A 15,803-nucleotide genomic window follows, 5' to 3' on the forward strand; every position below is an offset into this window, starting at 1 on the left:
AGAGAAGTTGCTATTAACTTGAAAAGTCACTGAAATCCTTAGTAATTTAAACTCTCCAGGGAATAGGGAGATAGATTTATGTAAACTCATGAACCTGATGAAAACGGTGACCTGATTCTTTTGTGTGAAAGTGAGCTTGTATATAGGGGTACAAGTAGGCAGTTCTAGATTAATGGGTTAGAAACTACTGATTTGGCTATGAGGGGTCACCACATAAATGTCACATATCATACAAACACTGAGTAAAGCTTATTGTGAAAACCCTAAGTTCCTTGGGACTCGGAAACTTGGACATCTACCCCTTCAAATGGTTGCCATTTCTTTTTTCTCTTCAAAGTTAGAGAGATTTATTTGGAGAGGGCAGACTGTCCTCGTTCTACGTCACCAGACATAAGGAGCATATCATTATATAAGTGGGCAAATCCTACCCCCATCCAATTATATTGCTTAGTTGCTCAGTTGTGTCTGACTCTCTGTGACCCTGTGGACTGTTTCCCATCACCTCCTCTGTTCATGGGATTCTCCAGGCAAGAACACTGGGGCGGGTTGCCATTTCCTTCCCCACAATTATTTTGGGGGATTTGAGAAAATACCCCTTGCTAATATATCCAAAACTGAGTTTTGAGATTACTTGAGCGTGCTGGGGTTGTGATAAAGCAGAGCATCACTCCAGTCCCTCAGTACTCACTCACTCACACACACACACTCACTCACCATCAGCCCCATATCTGGATCTAGGCACTGATGATTAGAGGGCTTTTGCCAGAAACTGAGTGCAATGTTTTAATAAAATATTTGTGAACAAAGGGCTTCTAGGTCCAAGCAGTGATGTTTGGAGACCTAGTCTGCACACAGCAAAGGGAGGCCAGCGTCCAGCTCCACTCAAAGGATATGAGCCCTTGGAAACAATGTGTAAGAACAGCCTGGGCCCAGGCACTGGCAGCTTTCAAGGAGCATGTCGGCTATGGCGACTTCACAGGCAATAGGCATGGATGAGCCAAAAGGAAAAGAACAAGAGGGCCTCTTTGTGGTGACTGTGGCCCCCAACCTGGTTTGCAGATACACATTAATCCCTCTGAGAAGTCCTCAAAAATATTAAGAAAGGGGGAGGGTAGTCAGGGTGGGTGGGGTGAGTCACTGTGAGAAGGTAACTGAGCCACTGTAGTTTGAGCATAGAAGTCAATGGGATCACTATTATCCTCCAGGCTGGGAAAGATCCTGATATATGAGCCATGCATCCAGAGAAGGACTGAAGTCAAAGCTGGAACTCTTGTTTCTTACATGCACCCGTTGAGGCATGCCTTCCCATGTCCTAAATATGAATTTTTCCACCATCTGTTATTTGCACTTGACAATCAGACCAAGATTAGGAGAGATCATGGGCTACTAATTTTTTTTTTTCCCACCACCAGTCCTTTTTACTACCCTGGGAGGTAAGACTAGTTCTTTTGCTCTTTAAAATTTTTCTCTCGTTCAGCTTTGGATGTGGTTTGAAGGTTGAAAGATGAAAGCAATGAAATGGGATTAAAATGTAGGTCAACTGGTAAGTTATTTACAAATGTCTGGGACAATAGAACAAAGGGAAACTCAGCCAGTTGCTTGGAGGGGGCCTAAAAGGTAGATGTAAGGAAGGACAATTACTTTTCTACCGAGAGTCACCTCTTTTGGGGTCAAAGCCAGTTTCCCAAGTTGCTGAAGCGAATCTTTATTTTTTCCTAAAACTCAACAGACAGCGTCTTCAGAACCTAATTTGATTTTGATTGATTTTTGAAACTTGAAACACTTCTAAACTAATTTTCAGTATATTACTCTTGTCAACGCTTAAAGATTTTGTCAGGAGGAATTTGCTGAACAGACACAGTAATTTTGTTTCTCATTCTGGCATATCACCCCTAAAGAGGAAACCCAGGGAGGGGTGGCTCTGTTACTACAGCTGCTGCTATTAGAATATACATCGCAATTACTTTGCTGCTATTTTGGGGGCTTCTGAAGCAGTTCACGCTGCAACTCTTGGGAGCTGGGAGTCTTGAAATAAGAATCACGGAATCATCGACTCCTCTTGTGTCAGACCTGGGATCTAGAGAAGGGCTTCAAGGTCCCTAGAGGAGAAGAGATTCAGCCAAGGTCATAGAGCAATTTCGTGGCAGACCTGGGACTGGAGAACGCCCTCACACTCTTAGCCTCTTTCTCTCCCCAGTTCATCAAGAAGTGCAGAGGCCAAGTCAGCCCTGCTGTGGTCATCGCCCAAGTTGGGATTTATTAAATAAATACACCAGCGACAACTTCCATGGGACAAAGAGTGTCCAATGGCAATCGATACACCAATCGAAGGGCAGTAAAAGACACTCAGAGCCCAGCACAATACCGTCTCTTACAAGGCACAGAGGCTGTGTTAACCGAATCTCCGCTTTGTCTCGCCAGTCAGCAGCTCTACTGGGGACTGTTGCAAATAGCAGTGACGCTACAGGATAATAACCTCTGCTCACGCCGGCATCATGCCGGGAGGGCCGTCAAAGAGGGGTTTCCTCGTATTGCTTTTTGCCACCCAGGGTCTGCGGCATGTGGACAGATGGACAGGCTCATCTTAACAAATCAGCAATGGGGACAAGCCGGGGATCTATGCTCAAGGCAGGGCCTTCCAAGCAGGCACCTGTGGTTGCCCGGGTAAATCACTGGCAGATGCAAAGCAGAGAATTATTCAGGATGGGGGGGCAGGATGGATAAAAGGTTGGTCTGTCGTGTGGACAAACAGGCTCAAGGACTTTTGTCTGCTGCAAGTGTACCCTGATGCAGTGGAGGTGTGCGAAAGGAAAGAGAGAGGGCAGTAGGAGCAGAGGAGACACTGGGAATTCCAGAATTTAGCTACTCAAGCTGTTTCTCAAGTCACAGGGGCCTTCAGATAGATTCAAAGAGCTCATATTGATATGTATTTACTTGCCAACACAGGGCTTCCCTGGAGGCTCAGATAGTAAAGAATCCACCTGCAATGTGGGAGGCCCAGGTTCAATCCCTGGGTTGGGAAGATCCCTTGGTGGAGGGCATGGCAACCCACTCCAGTATTCTTGCCTGGAGAATCCCATGGACAGGGGCGCCTGGTGGGTTGCAGTCCATGGGGTTGCAAAGAGTTGGACACGACTGAGCGACTAACACACACACACACACACACACACACACACAATAACAAGGTGATTGTGGATGAAGTTACACCCCCAAATTTTGGGGATTCTGGGTAAACAGAGAATGAAAAAGGAATGGGGTCATTGATCCTCTGAGAAAAAAGTGATTTTTAAGACTAAATAATAGATACTTAGGAATGTACTGATATCCAGCTACCCTATATCACTCCTTTTGGGTAGAAGCAAGGCTTTCTCTGAAGGACTGGCTGTCTCCTCAAAGAATGCTGAGAAGAGGTACAGGCAGAAATACAAGGACTCAGGATTTGGGAGAGAGACTGCAAAGATGGGGGAATGGTCTTTCTTTCTCTGGATCTAAGAGTCCAAGACACAAAGAAAACAGGATTAATTCTAGTGGCAGGAGCTAGCCATGTGGATACCCAATGGGAGCAAGTCAGAAGCCCAAAACTATAGTATGGGCCTGGGCCTGGGTCTGGGATGTAATTACAAATTGATTTCTGCAATTACTTCTTGGTGCTAAAGAAGACTCTTCAGAGTCCCTTGGACAGTAAGGAGATCAAACCAGTCAATCCTAAAGGAAATCAACCTTGAATATTTATTGGGAGAACTAATGCTGAAACTCCAATACTTTGGCCACATGATGAGAAGAGTTGACTCATTGGAAAAGACTCTGGTGCTGGGAAAAACTGAGGGCAGGAGGAGAAGAGGGCAGCAGAGGATGAGATGGTTGGATGGTATCACCAACTCAATGGACATGAGTTTGGGCAAACTCCAGGAGATAGTGAAGGACAGGGAAGCTTGATGTGCTGCAGTGCATGAGGTTGCAACGAGTCGGGCATGACTTAGTGATGGAACAACAATGGATATTTGTTATTCTTTAGCCAAATCTCCAAATATATTAAAGACTACTTTCTGTTATTATAGAAAATTAAGGAAAATGCCAAGTCTGTTTATGGGACTCTCCAACAAAAAGTCTGGAATTTGGCGATAAGTCTCCTCCTGAGGCCTGAGTGATGAAGCGGTGTGATCACCCACGAAGGGAAGGGTAGCTGTGTCCAGTGGAAGATTAATCTCCCTAGGACAGTAGCTGTGCGGGGACAGGTGTGCCGACTATGGAAAAAGGATGCCTAGGAGCTGTCATATCCTTTGGGCAGAGACTTAGGGAATCCTCAAGAACTACCCAGAAGACATTTTGAGGGGGTTACTTTGGGGGCAGGTGGGTGCTTAGACCAGTGTCAGTGGTAATAGAGAAAGATCTAAACAGTTATCAATCTGAAGCCTCAGGAACTTCTCAGTCTCTCTGGGAAGGCAAGGCATTTCACAAATGAAGATTTCTAAAAATACACATGAACATTCTAAGCCTCGCAGGAATGGGAGAAAACTCAGTGGTGTAGCCGTTTTGGGAAATGAGAAATATCTGGGGTTGGGTTCATTGCAGATGCCTCCTAGAATATATGGGAAATAGGTTAAACATGAGAATGTAGAATTTAAGTGAGGCAGAACTTCCCTAAATAGTGCCCTGGATCTGCCACATCAAAATCGCTGGGAACTTGTTAGAATTGCAAATTCTTGCCCTCCCTCCCCCGCCCCCTGTCTTACTGGATCAGGAATCCTGGTAGGGGAGCTCAGTAATCTGTGTTTTAAGAAGCTCTCACCACAAATTCTGATGGCCATTCTAATTTGAGGACAACTGAAGTGAGGAGTACGGTATAAACTGGGGTAAAGAAGTTTGAGCAAAGGTGCTTCTGCCAATAATTGTGAAAAGAATCAAACAGTGGAGTTAATAATTACCAGAGTCTAATGCCAATAACAGAATTTGCCCTTATATTTTCCCATGGCTCACAAAATATTCTACTATTGTGTTTTATTGTTGTATCACTTCCAAAGTGTTACTGGTACACATAACTTCAGTTTTATACATGAAGCAACTGAGGATCAAAGGTATCATTACTTGTTAAAAATTACAAGAGTGATAAGCAGAGGAAGTTAGAGAAGCCCTGGACTTCTGACGGTTAATTCAGTGATATTGCCTACACCTTACTGTATAGATCATCTGTTTTTTTGTTGATGAGATATATTCGGGAGTCTCCTAAATTTTTAGAGTTTCTGTAGTATGTGACTACAGTCTAAGGGGTCTCAAAGAGTCAGACAGGACTGACAGGCTAAGCACACACACACGGCATGTGACTAGCATTTTACATGAAGCGTCTGAAGATTGATAGTGACTTTTGGAACCTTCTGTTGAGAGGATTCTGAGAATGCTTCTGGAGATGGGGAAAGAGTGCTGTGAAGGTTTAATGATGCCTGCTGTGAGCATCACATGGCAGGTGGTAGAGTGTGGGCCGTATGTATGAATATCCCCTGCTTATAAAGCAATCTCCACCTAAGTCTCACTCCATTCTTTTGTTAGGACCCAGGAAGTGCAACTACAGAGGAGGAAAATCTGGTTATGAAGGTTAAATAGGGATGGGCTAATGAAGGGAATGATACCTATCTTTCATGCTAATTCCAACCAGCTTCCTCCAATTTGGAGAGAAATTATCGAAAAAACAAAACAAAATAAAACAAACCAAACCCTCACGTTGTGTTGTCGTCATGTTGTCCAGTCACTAAGTCATGTCTGACTCTTTATGACGCCGTGGACTGCAGCACACCAGGCTTCCCTGACTTTCATCTCCTGGAGCCTGCTCAAACTCATGTCCATTGAGTCGGTGATACCACCCAACAATCTTGTCCTCTGTCACCCCTTTCTCCTCCTGCCTTCAATCTTTCCCAGCATCAGGGTCTTTTTCAATGAGCTGGCTCTTTATTGGAGCTTCAGCTTCAGCATCTGTGACTTCATCTCAACTATTCTCTGCTGCCCTAGAAACCCATGTCTCTAAAATGATAGACATGTTCTAAATGACACATTTTTCATGTCAATTTTATGGAAAGATTCATATATGCAAGGTCTGCCAGTTCTCTTGAAAAGCTCCAATACTGTCCTCTTAGGAATGAATGGAAGGCTTCCATTTTGCTGGCTCTGTCCTACTAACCCGCCTCTAAAAAGAAATTACAAAGCAAGCAAACAATCACACAGAGACGATACAATCAACCAATCAAAAATTCCTAAAACATCAAGTGCTTGGGAGCATCTGATTTTTATTGCTGGGTGTGAGTTGCTTGCAATCTCAGACTGCTTTTAATTGCTCCCAGTTGCCACTTTGCACTGAACAAACAGACCAAACCTTTGTCCAAATCATGTGTGATAGAGCAATATTTTCATTCTCTATTATAATGCCAGCAATGAACATTAGCTTTTCCTCTGGCTCTTGCTAATTTCCAGGGATTTTGCTGCGATTTGGAGAATCCCCCTGGAGGCCATGGTTTCCAGCCTCTGTTGGCTTCCTGGCACCGCTCTCAGATTGCCCTCCTACCCTTTGCTAATATCATATCTGCAATCCATTACTCCACTTTGCTGTGATTTTAATTAGAGGACATGTGGTATCTTTTAATATTCTTCTGCACATTGAAGCTCCTGAGCACTTGTTACCAACCCATGCCTCAATATAATTTAGAAGCTATGGCTTCATAAGCAAGTCCTCCAATCTTTGGATATTAAATTTTCAAATTAATCTCTGCTGTATGCATCACTAGTGATTATCTTGGCCTATATTATGCATCCTTCTTAAAGTTAGAAAACAACAGTCCTTCCCATCTGACAGTGGATCTATGCAGATAACCTTATATCTAAGAAGAAGATTGCTTTAAACCTTCTACGGTTATAAATAGGGGTATCTGGGACTCCAGCCACGTTCGCTCTCATCCCGCACACGACGACCACAAGAGCAAAACTGATCTTGTGGATTCCTTCCCCGTCTCGCCTGTGGCTTCACACTGTCTGCAGGAAAAACCCAAGCCCCCGTTTATCCTTCAAAAGATAAATAACTTAAATATCAGGTGAGAATGATATGACTATAATTTTATTATTAGGAAAAAAAATGTATGGGGTTAACTCATAGTTGTGTTTCATGTTATCCTTCACAGGGAGATTACATGATATAGTGTGGTGCACACAATGGCTAGAATCAGAGAGCTCAGATTCATATCTAGTATTTGGTATTTTCTACCTGCTCCATTTCTAGTAAATTGCTTCCCTTTCCTACGCATCCACTTTTTATCGTCAGAATTCATGGGGCTGCTATGCCAGCATGTACTAATTCTCAAAAGGCAACCTTTCTTTCTCACCAAGTTCTCCCCGTGGATATTTACTCAGGGACAAACCTTAAAGACTAAATGATTGAATTTAAATATGGGCAGTCAGGAAATATAAATAAAAAATTCTTGGATTTTTTTTTTTTTGTAGTTTTACTTCTGGTAGCAAACTTCTATTTGCTACTCTCAAACAACCTTCAGGAACTAAACATAAAGAAAGAAGGTGAAATTAGATACTTTATCCAATATCCCATATGTGGTTCTTTGATGTCTTCCAAATTGGGGTCAGGATCTGTTCTCTTGGTTTCATGTGGGCCCCTGGGCTCCTGGCTTAGAAATGGTATAATTATAATCAGTACAATCTGATTATAAGCTTTCTCTTAGTTTTGAAGTATCCGAATGAAGCTACCGTCCCAAAAAATGATCCAACAATCTTCCAGCAAGAAAGAACAAGACAACCTGCAACTTTTTGATTTCTAAAAAGGATGATAACCCAGGGCTTCCCTGATGGCATAGCAATCAAATATCAGTGGAAATGTGGGTTGATCAAGTTTCCACACAGCTATGGTTTATCATTAAATTCAAGTCAAAGTATGACTAAAAAGGGGAGGCTGAGAATTCAAACAAAAATTATTCCCTCTCCCTGTGTTTGACAATACCAGAAAGAGTCATAATTTCCTCTCTGTGGGCTAAATAACTCTGAGATACTGTATGCTTATCTATTTCTCTGCTAAACATTGCTGAGAATAAAAAAATATATATAATAGTAATTTTACTGCTTGCTCTAGGAAATACTTGCTGGTGGAAGATAAGCCTGTGAACAACTAAACAGCTTACTTATAGAGAATGATACCCTCCTCATCAAGAATTACTTCAAGACCCGCACGTCACTGTGCTCGTCAATCCAAAATTACCATGTCACCATCTCTGCCCTCTCCCAGTGAATTTCCATCTTGTAAGACCTGCCTTATATTCACACCCCAAGTCCCAAAACCTTAATTGCTGTTGTGTTCGGTTGCTAAGTTGTGTCCGACTCTTTGTGACCCCATGAATTGCAGTAAGCCAGGCTTCCCTGTCCTTCTCTATCTCCCGGAGTTTGCTCAAGTTCATATCCATTGATTTGGTGATGCTATTTAACTATCTCATCCTCTGCTTCCCCCTCTGCCTTCAATCTTTCTCAGCATCAGGTTCTTTTCCAATGAGTCAGCTCTTCGCATCAGGCGGCCAAATCATTGGAGCTGTATCATCAGTGCTTCCAAAGAATATTCAGGTTTTATTTCCTTTATGATTGACTGGTTTGATCTCCTTGCTGTCCAAGGGACTCTCAAGAGTCTTCTCCAGCATCACCGTTCAAAAGCATCAATTCTTTGGCACTCAGCCTTCCTTATGGTCCAACTCTCACATCTGTGCAAGGACAACTGGAAAAACCATAGCTTTGAGTATATGGACATTAGTCAGCAAAGTGATGTCTCAGCTTTTTAATATGCTGTCAAGGTTTGTCATAGCTTTCCTTTCAAGGAGCAGTTTCATTTAATTTCATGGCTGCAGTCACCATCCTCAGTGATTTTGGAGCCCAGGAAAATAATATCTGTTACTGCTTCTACATTTTCCCCTTCTATTTGCCATGAAGATATGGGACTGGATGCCATGATCTTGGTTTTTTTAATGTTGAGCTTTAAGTCAGATTTTTCACTCTCCTTTTTTACCCTCATCAAGAGGCTCTTTAGTTCCTCTTCACTTTATGCCAGTAGAATGGTATACCTTACATACTTCTATTTTTAAAACAGCACTAAGATTCTGTCTTCCTTCTTGCACTAATCTAATAAATTTAGCTTTTCCTGATTAAATGACTTTTTTGGTGGTCTCCTGGGGAATCAACAGTTGACTCCATAAAGTACTTTGTTGTTGTTGTTGTTGTTTAGTTCCTCAGTCATATGTGACTCTTTTGCAACCCCATGGACTTCAGCCTGCCAGGCTCCTCTGTCCATGGCATTTCCCAGGCAAGAATATTGCAGTGGGTTGCCATTTCCTCCTCCAGGGGATCTTCCAGACCCAGGGATTGAACTGGTGTCTCCTGCACCTCCTGCATTGCAGGCAGATTCTTTACCGCTAAGCCACCTGGGAAGCCCTATAAAGTACTTTATTACAAGTCTAATTGTATTTAACTTGTAAAAAAATCTGTCTTCACTTTTTAAAACTTTTCATTTCCCTGATTTTTTATATATTTTGAGTACCAGGGATGATCCTAGTTATAGAAAATAGCCCATCCCTGCTTTTATCCAACGTACATTCTGGTCAGTAAAGAAATCTATTTATTCTTAGGTGAAAAAAAATGATTATATGATTACAGTTGTGTTAAGTGCGTTAAAGGGAAGTTGCAGAGTGCTAAGAACTCATGTTGAGAGGGAGCCTCCTTTAGCTTTGCGTGGAGGGGCATGTGGAAGAGGAGGATCAGCATCGCCGAGCAAGAAGCATTTGAGGTCAGACAGAAATCCCAAGCGGAGAAGTACAGCTGACAGAAGTGATAGGATGTCCAATGGGTCAATGTCGGAACAATCTTGGTTTGGTATAGAGACAGGGTGAAGGCCAACTGAGTGTACCCACGGGCAGTGGGAGGGAACCTCACCAGAGGTCGTTATTAATCAGAACTGTCAGGAAACTATACTTGTATGTCAGCTGGTGAAGGCCGTTCTGTTGATTCTAGCAAGCCTCTGACTCTAAGATGTGCAACATTTCACATGCCACATCCGGGGATTTTGTCCATGTTAGCATAGTTTTGTTCTCTCTTCTGCAGCCAGCTGATCCCTTCCTCTACTTTTACCTTCTTCTCACGCTTTACCCAACTTCTTCAACCTCCCATGTTTGTTCTGTTCCTTCTGCTGTACTTTATCTAGGGCAGGGTCCCAACAGCAAATATTTTACCTTATTTGGAGCCTCTTGGGGGCTGGAAAAGTTCTTGCCTCCATGGTGCAAGTCCTTTGACGACAGCCTTTAAAAGGACATGGTCAATGAACTCTTTCTACAGCTTAAGTAACCTAATGCATTATTGACTCTTTCCAGACGTGAGGTTCCCACTGCTGCCGCCTTAATGAAGGAACCTTTCCTAGTTCACAAAAGTTAATGGGTCTCTGGCTTTGTTCAACTTCTTCCTGGAGTGGCTTGCTCCCTGGGGAAGTGTGATTGCCTCAAGTACATCTCAAGTTTGAGGCGATTTCTCCTGCAGGAACATAAAAGGGGTGCATGCTTACGTAGGATGATGGTAGCTGTTTGGAATTTGTTAGGTTTTCATGTCATTGGACAATGAGATCCATATTTTTCACACAAAACCTCAATGTTTTCCATTATTAAGTTTAATGCAGGATTAAAAAACTTTTATTTGAAAAGGGAAACTGTATGTGCAACCAATCCTTACTTAGAAACCCAGTGTATAAAACAGACAAAAAGCAAAGCAGCTCTGCTGAAAGCAAGGGAAGGTCTGACAGCCACCATACTACCTACCCTCTTAGCGCTACCAACTTCCCAGAACCACAGAAGGACCCTAGGTTGAAACAACTCTGCTTAACCCTGGGTTGGGACAACACAGATGACTACAGAAACCAGAACCCATCTGTAATAAATGTTTAAACATTCTCAACAAAATGATGCAAACTTTCTTTTAAATGCATAGCCCAGCCTGTCAGAACTAAAGCTAAATCCCCCAGGGCCATGAATGAAAATGGAACCATAAACAAGAACAGAAATGCAGGTGCTAATGCCATACCTGGGAGTGAGTGTGGCCCTAAACTACAGACCAGTGAATTTAACACATATTCAGAGACAGCAGATAAGACTTGGGCCCACCAAGGTAAAGATGAGAATTGATTCTAAGTTCCATTAAACTGGGACTACCTCATGAAAAGAAGAGTATATTCAAAACCATCCTTCAGCATACTAGAAAGTCAAGAAAACATGTTCACCTGTCACTAGTCTCTGGGTGGAAAAAGTATCCTCCAAGAATCTGTGAAATTAAAATGATAACCCTGTTTCACTTTTGGGTGTAGGATTTGAATTTAAACCTCTTAATGATTTGTTAAGCCACACGATTTGCTATTAATATACTAATGACCCCTGGTCTTTGGTCTTAGTTGGGTACTTGGAAAATTCCTACAGAGTTTCTTGCTAAATCCATATGCCCTCATCTAAGACTTTAAAGGAAGAAGAGCTTAGAACTTCAAGTCACAAAAGGAAATGATCATGTGAAAATAATCCAGCACGGACAAGAGACAACAGATATAAGAAACAGCTGATACAGATCTATCTACTATCATTTCAATTAATAGAAACATATGATATAAAGTATAAAATATGTATGTTTTGTAAATAAGGACATACAGAGGGAATTAAAATCATAAGAAATTATCAAAATACCTAAAAAATATCAAGGTTATAAAAATATTAATACAATCACTTAATAGAAAATGCTTATCAGGTAGAATAATAGTTTAGACACAACACAGCCAGAGAGAGAATTCGCTTGTGGCTTCTCTTGTGGCTCAGCTGGTAAAGAATCCGCCTGCGATGCAGGTGACCTGGGTTTGATCCCTGGGTTGGGAAGATCCTCTGGAGAAGGAAAAGGCTACCTACTCCAGTATTCTGGCCTAGAGAATCCCATGGACTGCATAGTCCATGGGGTTGCAAAGAGTCGGACATGACTGAGCGACTTTAACAAAGAAGAAGAAAGAAAGATAAATCGTGAACAGGTTGGGCTCCTTGAGCTTTGCTGATGGCTCAGTGGTGAGGAACCTGCCTGCCATGCAGGAAAGATGAGTTTGTTTCCTGGATCGGGAAGGTCCCTAGAGAAGGACATGGCAACCCACTCCAGCATTCTCGCCTGGAGAGTCCCATGGACAGAGGAGCCTGGCGGGCTACAGTCCACGGGGTCGCAAAGAGTCAGACATGAGAGAGTGCCTGACACTCACACACACAAGGAGACCGAGATGAAAGCAGACGCTGCTTCCGGTGTGCATTCTTGTCTTTAATCCTCCAGCTAGCAAAACAGCTCTAAAATTCTTTGACATTAGAAGGTTTCTATAACTTTTCCTCAGAGACAAATGCCCATTTGCTAAGAGACTCTGAAATTTTTTTGGGGGGGGATGGTGGTAAAGTAGAAAGGAATGGCTTTATTGCTTTGCCACACAAAGGGGGGCGCAGCGGAGTCATGCCCTTCAAACACAGTGTCCCCCTAGACCCTAGATCAGATAAGACTCTGTCTTTTGATCTGACATTTCTGACTTTAGAACATAACATTTCCTTATATATGACCTGGTCTGCAAGCTGTTTTAAAGGGCATGAGATACGTTAATATCAGTTCAGTCACTCAGTTGTATCTGACTCTGTGACCCCATGGACTGCAGCACCCCAGGCCTTCCTGTCCATCACCAACTCCCAGAGCTCACTCAAACTCATGTCCATCGAGTCGGTGATGCCATCCAACCATCTCATCCTCTGTTGTTCGCTTCTCCTCCCACCTTCAATCTTTCCCAGCATCAGGGTCTTTTCAAGTGAGTCAGTTCTTCGCATCAGGTGGCCAAAGTATCGGAGCTTCAGCTTCAGCATCAGTCCTTCCAATGAACACTTAGGACTGATTTCCTTTAGGATGGACTGGTTGGATCTCCCTGCAGTCCAAGGAACTCTCAAGAGTCTTCTCCAACACCACAGTTCAAAAGCATCAATTCTTCAGCATTCAGCTTTCTTTATAGTCCAACTCTCACATCCATACATGACTACTGGAAAAACCATAGCCTTGACTAGACGCACCTGTGTTGGCAAAGTAATGTCTCTGCTTTTTAATATGCTGTCTAGGTTGGTCATAGGTTTTCTTCCAAGGAGCAAGCATCTTTTAATTTCATGGCTGCATACATTAATATCTGTATGGACAAGGAATGGTTAGCAAAATTCCCATTTGGGATAGAAACTTAACTCATGCAAAAACTGCTAAACTGTTAACTTTCACACTTTCCTGAAAGCTAACAATCTCCTAGGCCCACAGAATAGCAAATATTATGCACTATTTCTTTTAATTTTAATCATCACTTTCATAAATATGGACCTTTTTGCTTTCACTTTACAGATAAAGAAAATGAGGTCTGTGGAGGCCAAGTGAATTATTCTAATATAAGCAGATCCCAGCCTTAACCAGCAAAGCTCATGTACTCAGTCATTATACTACACTGGATGCCTTTTCTTGAATCCTGAATCATGATTAACGTTTAAGCAGGTTTAACATTGAAATTCTGAGCACCCATGCTGGAGTGATAGGAACAGCTGCCAAATACATTTGAATGCTTTGTTTGTTTTATTTATTTTTACCAAATCCAGTAGTAAAGAACAGAAACTAACAGGAAAATTCAAACCTACCACCTCCTGGTAGGGTTAGCTGTCCTATTAAAACACAGCTGCTGGAAACTCTCAATTCAAATTTGACCTGAGGTTCAACTTTTGGCAAAAATATGTCTCTCCCCAGGCTCCTCTGAGACCTCCTCAGCGACACAGAACAGTGGCTGTGTTTAAGGACAACGAGCTCCTCACTGAGGAGGAGACAGTGGGGGAGGAAGGACATGGGGATTAAAGGAAGCAACTTCCTTGTCAGGGTAAACATAAAATAAGTGTCAGAAAGGGAACAGAAAGCATTGTAGGACTTTGGTGCAGAGAGAGCTCCACCAAAGGAATAATAACAATAACTGATTTTAAGGAGCATGTCCATCTCTTTTATTTTTCTAAACAGCAAACCTGTTTCTGGATCTTTAGGACCAGATAAAGAAAAAGTGAAATATCCATGTGTTTACAGCTTTATGGTCTTCAAGGTTTCTTTTCTGCTGGGTTTCTGTTACTACTAATTTTATTAAGATAATCATTATTTATTCAGCTACTATTTTCTGAGCTCTTTGCACGTGGCTGGCACTGAGCTGGTTTCTTTAGTTTTATTACTGCGTGTGAACATAACTGTTCTGCAAGGTAACCGTTGATGTTTCCGTTTTATAGATAAGGAAGTGAAACTGAAAGAGGTTAACTTGTTAATGGAAGGGCTGGAAATCAGGTCCCTCTTTCTGTGACCCATTCTTTTAATCACTAGGATATACTATACCTGTCCATATCAACAGGTATCAAGTAACTTTACCAAAAAGGGTAATATCGTACATAGTTTTGAGAAATGCCAGGTTAATAATAATTAAAGTGTTTAAATATGAAAATATGCATGGAAGATCCCCCAAAGGAGGAGCAAATGTGGAATTACTTCCCAAATTTATTTGACTATTGGGTCTTTTCACATAGCACATCTCATAAGACAACTGTTCCGTAGAATAAACATTGGAAAGTGCTTTTACACACTGATAGTTCAACGGAGTAAACTTTACTTAATAATTATTTCTAAAACATAGGTTCTCATAGTAAGCAAAATCAGACAATCAACCCTCTTGGAGAACATTATCTTGACCAGACTTCTTTCTGACAGCATGCGCTGGTGTTTCACAGAACATCTGGAAGAGACTTGTCTTCATCCAACTCCATGCTATGTGGGGAATGCTAATGGTATTCACATTTTCCTTTGTAGGAAATTTCATGATTCTTTTTCTCACTTTTTTTTTTTCCCTTGAACACTAAAGGACATTTTTATTCAACCAGAGACATTAACAGAACCACTCAATGGGTATCTTTTAGAGTCCTTTCTGTGAATTCAACTTTCAAAACTAAAACGTGTGAAAAAAATTATCAAAAAAACAAAAAGGCAAACTGAGATGTGACTTAATAAATTTTATCAAACCATGAGGGAAAAGTTACCCAACTTCTCACCAGCCAGCCATTCCTAAGGTGGTTTCCCTGACCTGGGCTAAGCATACAATTGATAATCACAGCTTGCTTCTGCCCACATTCCCCTCAGGCCATCAGTCATTACTATCATGGATATTTTAATAATCAGTGGAATGAAATGGGAGAAAGAATGATTGAATGTGGAAAACAGCTGTTCTCTGACAGATGTGGAGAAAGAGGCCCAAAATGTTTAAGGGAAGTAAGGGTTCTATCTTTGTTCAGTATTGGACCTAGGAAACAGCCTATGGAATTTCCCAGCTCTTTAACAGGCTATGTTTGTGGATAAAGAGAAAAAGAGGAAGAATTCTATTCACCCTGCCCTTTGAGACTTCAGAATTCTTACAAATAACACAGTGACTCCTGGACCCTGGAATCATAAAATACATGAGTAATGTGACCCTGAAGATCATCAATATGAGGATTTTAAACATTGTGTTCCATGGAGCCATAGGTGAGATCCAAAGGGACCTCTGGAGAGAAAAGCTTCAGATCCCCATTATTCATTTCAACGAACACAGATTCATGTTCCTACTGCAGGGAAAATGAAATTTCATTAAAGTAGGACTTCAGTCAACATGGTGTTTGGAGTTCATGCCATCATCTCCATGATCTGTATCAAACACCCGA

The 15,803-nt window shown here is 41.9% G+C and overlaps 1 pseudogene; it reads left to right on the forward strand.

Annotated features, from left to right (window-relative positions):
- The first annotated feature begins 964 nt into the window (after positions 1 to 964).
- LOC122446800 overlaps positions 965 to 15,803 on the forward strand; it is a 41,772-nt pseudogene continuing 26,933 nt past the window's right edge.

The sequence above is a fragment of the Cervus canadensis genome, chromosome 8 (assembly GCF_019320065.1).
Source record: "Cervus canadensis isolate Bull #8, Minnesota chromosome 8, ASM1932006v1, whole genome shotgun sequence".
Taxonomy (NCBI): domain Eukaryota; kingdom Metazoa; phylum Chordata; class Mammalia; order Artiodactyla; family Cervidae; genus Cervus; species Cervus canadensis.